This window comes from Bidens hawaiensis, unplaced genomic scaffold (assembly GCF_021521415.1).
Source record: "Bidens hawaiensis isolate Kalapana, Puna unplaced genomic scaffold, B.hawaiensis_p1.1 tig00036241_1, whole genome shotgun sequence".
Lineage (NCBI taxonomy): Eukaryota > Viridiplantae > Streptophyta > Magnoliopsida > Asterales > Asteraceae > Bidens > Bidens hawaiensis.
In genome coordinates this window covers 83400-90000 of record NW_027505400.1, presented here as the reverse complement: position 1 = coordinate 90000, position 6601 = coordinate 83400, and the positions used below count along the sequence as shown (strand labels likewise).

The 6601-nt window shown below is 36.2% G+C and overlaps 1 pseudogene across 1 annotated transcript in view; it reads right to left on the bottom strand.

Moving 5' to 3' along the window:
• LOC143612957 (CBL-interacting serine/threonine-protein kinase 5 pseudogene) overlaps positions 1 to 2694 on the bottom strand; it is a 10623-nt pseudogene extending 7929 nt beyond the window's left edge. The window contains exons 1-2 of the transcript XR_013150031.1: positions 2343 to 2694; positions 1393 to 2023 (exon numbers count right to left, since the gene is read on the bottom strand). The product of XR_013150031.1 is annotated as a CBL-interacting serine/threonine-protein kinase 5 pseudogene (transcript). The remainder of the gene's footprint in view (positions 1 to 1392; positions 2024 to 2342) is intronic.
• Between the last annotated feature and the right edge of the window lie 3907 nt (positions 2695 to 6601).

Here is a 6601-nt window from a genome sequence, read left to right as displayed (position 1 = left end):
AAATAAGCTTATAAATTTTTTTTTTGAAATTGAAGATGGAGACAAATCAAATCCAAAAGTTTTTCATATGATAATTGTTGTTTGATAATAACGATAGTATTTCTCGTGGAGCTGTCACACGAAATCATTTCGTTTTCGAATGATACATTACCACCTCAATATAACTGAACAAAAATAGAAACAAACATTTTAATTTGTTTTGTGACTTGAAATTGGTAGGAATGGCTTTTGATGAGTAGGGACTAATATTATTTATATAATAGTTGTGAATATTTGCAAAAATTTGGTAGAAATTGTCCATTGTAATGGCAACAAGTACTTTTTGGCAAAAATCACCATTGATAGTGGCAACACTCTTTTTGGTAGAAATCGACGTTGAAAATGGCAATACATTACTTTTTGGTACAAATCGTCGTTGGCAATGACAATGGTACTTTTTTATTTTGAAATCGCCATTCCCAATGGCAATTGTACTATTTTTCAGACATTCTCTTACAACTTCTCTTGCACACCTATACTTTCAACTTCAAATCGCCATTTGTATTGGAGAAAACCTTAGATGTGATTAACCTTTGGAGATAACATTACTTGTGATCAATATTTTAAAAAAAGCATTATTTTTTTTAAAAAAATCCTAAATAGGACTGTTCAAAGAGTAAGACCCTACTCTTTTACCTAATATCTTACCCGGACCCTTTACCCTTTTAGGAAGAAATTTGGACCCGTGACCCTACCCTCTAAACAATTAAAGGGTCGGGTATAAATAAGGGTTTCAAGGGTCCAACCCTTTACCCTTTAAAGCAGTAATCGCAGCTCCTCTTATGCATTTACTAGTTGCATATATCATATATGACTTTAATATATGAATCCTAGAACAATTATACTATCATTTAATAACACAATAAACTTTTAACTTCGAAAATTTATCAACCATTTGAACCGATGCAAATAATATTCACATTCACAAATTACATGTAGAGAACATTTCAGTGATTTTCATATGTATATGTTTCCAGTCAGTAGTATGGCCTTTTATTTTTATTTTTCTTAGTAGTTGGGAAATTTATGATGAATCATATATAAAATACAAACCTCTCCTACATTTCAGATTAATCGCGAACCTGATGCATATCTATCTAGAAACTAATAAACAGGTAAAGGGTTTGAAAAATGGTCAGACCCTTGAAACCCTTTTACCCTTTAAGGTGAAATTTAAATACTCTTTACCCGACCCATATCATATATTCGGATCTAATTAAGGGTTTTACGAGTCAGATAAAAAGGTTTCAATGGTCTGATCCTTATGTTGCTCACCCCTCTGTCTAAACGCACACTGTCTCGATTCGAAGGTAACCTTTTAATACAATAATAAGACAAATAACTCGTACTTACGCAAGTTTGATGATGATTCCTTCTTGAATTTAACCGAGTTCTGCCGTTGAAGACCTCTCCGGCACCACGACACGCGCATTATTCCCTGAATCGAGATCCGCCTCTCCGGATCGGCCATCAATATCTTCGAGATCAGCTTCCGAGCTTCCGCCGAAAACCACGGCGGAAACTCTTACTCCGATTTAAAAATCTTCCGGTACATCTTCATAACATTCTCATCATGAAACGGTAAAAAACCAGCTAACAAAACGTACAAAACCACGCCACATGACCAGATATCCGCCTTGGCACCATCATATCCTTTTTTTCTCAACACCTCAGGCGCCACGTACGCAGGCGTTCCACACTGCGTGTGTAGCAGTCCATCGTACCGCTTCTGTTCCGGAAGCGCAGAGAACCCAAAATCAGTTATCTTTAAATCATCCTCACCGTTCAGAAGCAGGTTTTCTGGCTTAATATCTCGGTGAGACACACCGCGGCTATGGCAGAAATCAACAGCACTGATTAACTGCTGAAAATACTTACGAGCAACGTCTTCTTTCACGCGTTGGCCGCGTGCGACTTTGGCGAACAGTTCGCCTCCGGATACGTATTCCATAACGTAATAGATTTTGGATTTAGAAGCTAAAACCTGGATGAAAAATAGATATTCGTTCAAGTCTTTGTCGTTGACGAATTAGTGTAATTTTAATTTCTAGCTACGTTTTTAGCAGGATTGGCTTTGCTATTCAAAAGAGAGTTGTGACGCAACTTGTTGCCCGCTTGTCTGCCACTTTATTGTAATCGTTCTGAGTTTAATAAGGAATTATGTATATTTTATATAAAAAAACCCATATAAAAAAAATTTCTAGCTAGTGGGGTTTGTTATTTTGGGCCACTAGCTTGCTAATTAATTTGTGTGTTTTTAATGAAAGTTGTCGTTTGGAAAAGAAAAAAAAAGAAGGTAATACCTCGCAGATGTGGACGATATTAGGGTGACGAAGGAGGCGAGTGGCGGAGATTTCTCGTTGGATCTGGTCGACCATGACTTGATCTTTGATTTGGTCTTTATTGATGACTTTGATGGCGACGCTTTCGCCCGTGGAGAGCTCGCGGCCGAAGTAGACTTTAGCGAAGTTGCCGGTTCCGATGAGTCTACCTTTCTCATATTTGCCTCCGGGGAGTATGTGCCTATGTTCTTCCATTGCTGATAAACTTGATCATGTGAATGTTATGATGATGGTGATTTGTTTATTGGAGTGAAATTGGTTTTTTATTGTGTAAAGATGGGTTGGAGTGGGGAATGGGCGACAAGACAGAGTAGAAGTTTACCTATATTTTGGTTTCAACATTTTTTATTTCTGTATATAAATGATTCACTTTTAGTTAAGGCTTAAATAACAATGATATGATATTGTTAAATTTTTAATTAAGCATGTATGATTTGCTAGAGTAATACTTAAGGAGGCGGGTTAAGTTAAAATATATAGTCTTTTAAGAATAGGAAGTCATATGAATGGTATCAAAGGGGACTCTGAATGAACTCAAACAAGTGACATTGGAACCGTTGTCAAGCTCTACAATATAAAATTTTAGGTTTTAGCTTTTCAATTTCTAGTTTGAAGATTTTAGAATTTTTGTTCAGATCATTGTGTCTTTTTATGTATCATTGTGTTTTTTGTTTACTTTCGTCATTGTATCTTTTTTACTCGACATTGTGTTTTTTTTTCTTTATTTTCGTCATTGTGTCTTTTTTCCTCTCCATTGTGTTATATAACTCAATATTGTGTTATATTTTACTCGACGTTGTGTTATATTTTGTGATTCATTGAGTCTTTGTACACTTTATAGATTTAGGAGATCATGTAGGATAACTTAACCCTTAACATAAAATATTGTGGTTTTCTAATTGTAACATCTTTTAGATTAATAGAATCTTTTTGTTAAAAATGTTAGATGTGTTTAATATAAGGGTTATTGTTTTAAAATACTCTCAACTTTCATTAGATAGGAACACTCTCAACTAAAGAAATGTTACACACTACTCCCAACAATCGTCTTATTTTTCCAGTCACTCCATATGTAACGGAACACTAACTCTGTTTGTGCTCTTACTGACGTGACATTTTTTTAAATGAAATGATAATAAAAAAGTCTGTCTCACACCACCACTTAATCTTTTTTTTTCATACAGCCCTAACAACCTCCATTACCACCACCACACAACCGGCCACCTCCACTACCACCACCCACCTCCAATCACATCTACGAGAGTATCTAAACATGTGCGAACCATCTGTTTTCTCATATCTGCAGTTCTGCACAACTACGAGGGGACAATTCATGTGAAAATCACAATAACTCATATCTGCACAACTCTGAGTAAACAATAACTCATAAACGAGGGCTAAATCAAACTAAGAGAGGCAAAATTCAATCATTTATGAGCCCAAATATGCAAGTACGATGGATGAATTTCAACTGCGCGGCCCCAAAACTTGACATGTTTCATTCGATCCAAAAGTGACTAACACAATCACAAAATTATTCATCCAAATTGATTTGAATATGATCGAAATAAATTGGCAACCATGAATCATACAATATTGTCAATTTAACCCTAATTTTGAGAAATCCAAATTTGACATTGGCGAGCGTAACTTCTTAGATATGAAATTAAACCATTGTAACTTGAAATTGATTGATGAAATCGTCATCAAACATCTCGAAATCATCAATCTATCATCAATTGATTTTCAATTTCACCAAATAATCAAATTGACTTAAATAAAGTTTCTGGTAGTCCATCTCGCATCGCGAAACACACAGGCTTGAGAAAGTATCTGATTTTGGGCGGTGTCGCGCTACACGATAAACCAACCATTTAAACACCGCGACACGCGATGAACACGTTAAGTAACTGGGGACACGTGTTGGACCACACGGCGAGTCATGAAGCCATATGGCAGCTCCCGAAGTTAAAAGGACGCCGTGCTACTCGACAGCCTATTATTCAGCTAGTTGCGATACGCGACGAAACCCAAAATTTTCCTATAAAATGGGGGGCACGACACTTCACGCTCTGCATCCAAAAACACTCTCAACCACACACACTTAATCTCGAGAGGCGTGCCAACGAGCTGGGCAGTTTCGACGATTTGATTCCCGACACACGACGTGGAGTAGAAGTGCTGTTCGATCAACCTTAAGCTTTACACTCCAAGTACTCGTGTTAAGGTAGGGGTTCCGATTAAGTAGTTTAGTAAAGACTTAGACTCTAGTCGGGGGTATAACCTAAACCTAGAAAAGTTTTAAATATATATTATAGTTTTTCATAAACAAAGGTTATAGTCAAACTAACGTTTCTTCATCATTAAGAAATTTAAGTTTTACGTATTAATTGGCGTTTCTTCTTTAAGAAGAAACATAAAATAGACGTCTCTTCGTGAAGAAGAAATATAATACATAATTGATAAATAAACAAAAAGACTACATGTCTAGATGTTTATTCAGACAAATAATTTATCAAGGTTTAAAGCTATGCAAATCATACGAAAGGTCTAAAGCTATATAATTCGATCTAGATATTTACTAAAGTTAATCTTGTACTATAGGTCTGAGGTAACGCGCTCAGTACAAAAAACTGATCAAAACAAAGGTGAATACGTCTGGATTCTTTTACGAGTGTGAATACGTCTTACTTTTTATGGAGCATGAATACGTTCAATCTTTTTAAAACGTGAATACGTCTAAACCTTTTATAACGTGAATACGCTCAATCTTTTTATAACAGAATATGTTAAAACATTTTACAAGCAGTCAAACAAATTTTGCAAACAGTTAAACAAATTTTACTCGATAGACGAACAAGCAGTTATCGTAAATAGTCATTCAAACATTTATGACATTACATGATCTCTAACATAAAAGATAGAAACTAGAAGCAACTCAGGCCGATTACACATGTGTTTGGATCCAAACATAATAACTAAACAAACATGCATGCTAAATGTTAGTTATAACCAATTTTCCAACTGTAGGTCCCGAAACCGGATCCGACAACTAACGGCTTTGTTTTTGATAAATGCTCAAGACGGGTGCGGTAAATCAAACGACCGAACATAATATAAAGTATAGGAATGATCTCGTTATCAGTTGAAAGATTTAATATATTAAACACAAACCGACCCACCCAAAGTGAGCTCCCTTTGGGTGGATGATTTACACCATACAAACACACGCAAAAAGAACATACAAATGCCATATATATAGCCAAATAAAAACATTTTCTAGAAGATTTCTTCCCGTTGAAGCTAAACGCGCGTGCCGAAGTCCTTGTTTCGTGTCCGGTTTTCTCGCCGACATATATTATTAACTTGACCATAAATATATAATGGGTTTCGTAATTTGATATCGCAAGTCACAACCTTTTGGCCTTACAATCACCCCCCTTGACTTATGATATCAAAACTTTGTCGAACTGTGTAAAACCAGACACGAAACAAGGACTTCGGCACCCGCGTTTAGCTTCAACAGGAAGAAATCTTCTAGAAAATGCTTTTATTTGGCTATATATATGGCATTTGTATGTTCTTTTTGTGTGTGTTTGTATAGTGTAAATCATCCACCCAAGGGGAGCTCACCTTGGGTGGGTCGGTTCGTGTTTAATATATTAAATCTTTCAACCGATAACGAGATCGTTCCTATACTTTATATTATCTTTATATTATGTTCGGTCGTTTGATTTACCGCACCCGTCTCGAGCATTTATCAAGAACAAAGCTGTTCGTTGTCGGATCCGGTTTCGGGACCTACAATTGGTATCAGAGCGGGTCGAATCTTATGATTCAACTTTGTTCTTGATATTCGGGTTTTATTTCCGCTATTACCCGAACCGAGACGTTAAAGACCTGTTGAAGTTGGAAAATAAAGTTTGAAGATCCGAGAAAAAAAAGGCGTTTGAAGCTCGTCTTGGGTTCATAGATCTAGGTTCTCCGCCACATTTAAAGTTTCGTTTATGGTTTTATTGAGTTTTAGAAGTTCAACAAGAAGAACAAAGAATCAACAAGATGAGAACCACTGTAGGCGGTCATTATCTCAAAGATCTGGTAATTTAGATCTGAATGATGTTGTTATTGGTGGGATGACATCAAACGATGATACTGCCGGAATTTCGTTTTACGGTTGAGGACGTTCGGTGACATGAGAATGTTGGATCTGGAAGTGGGAA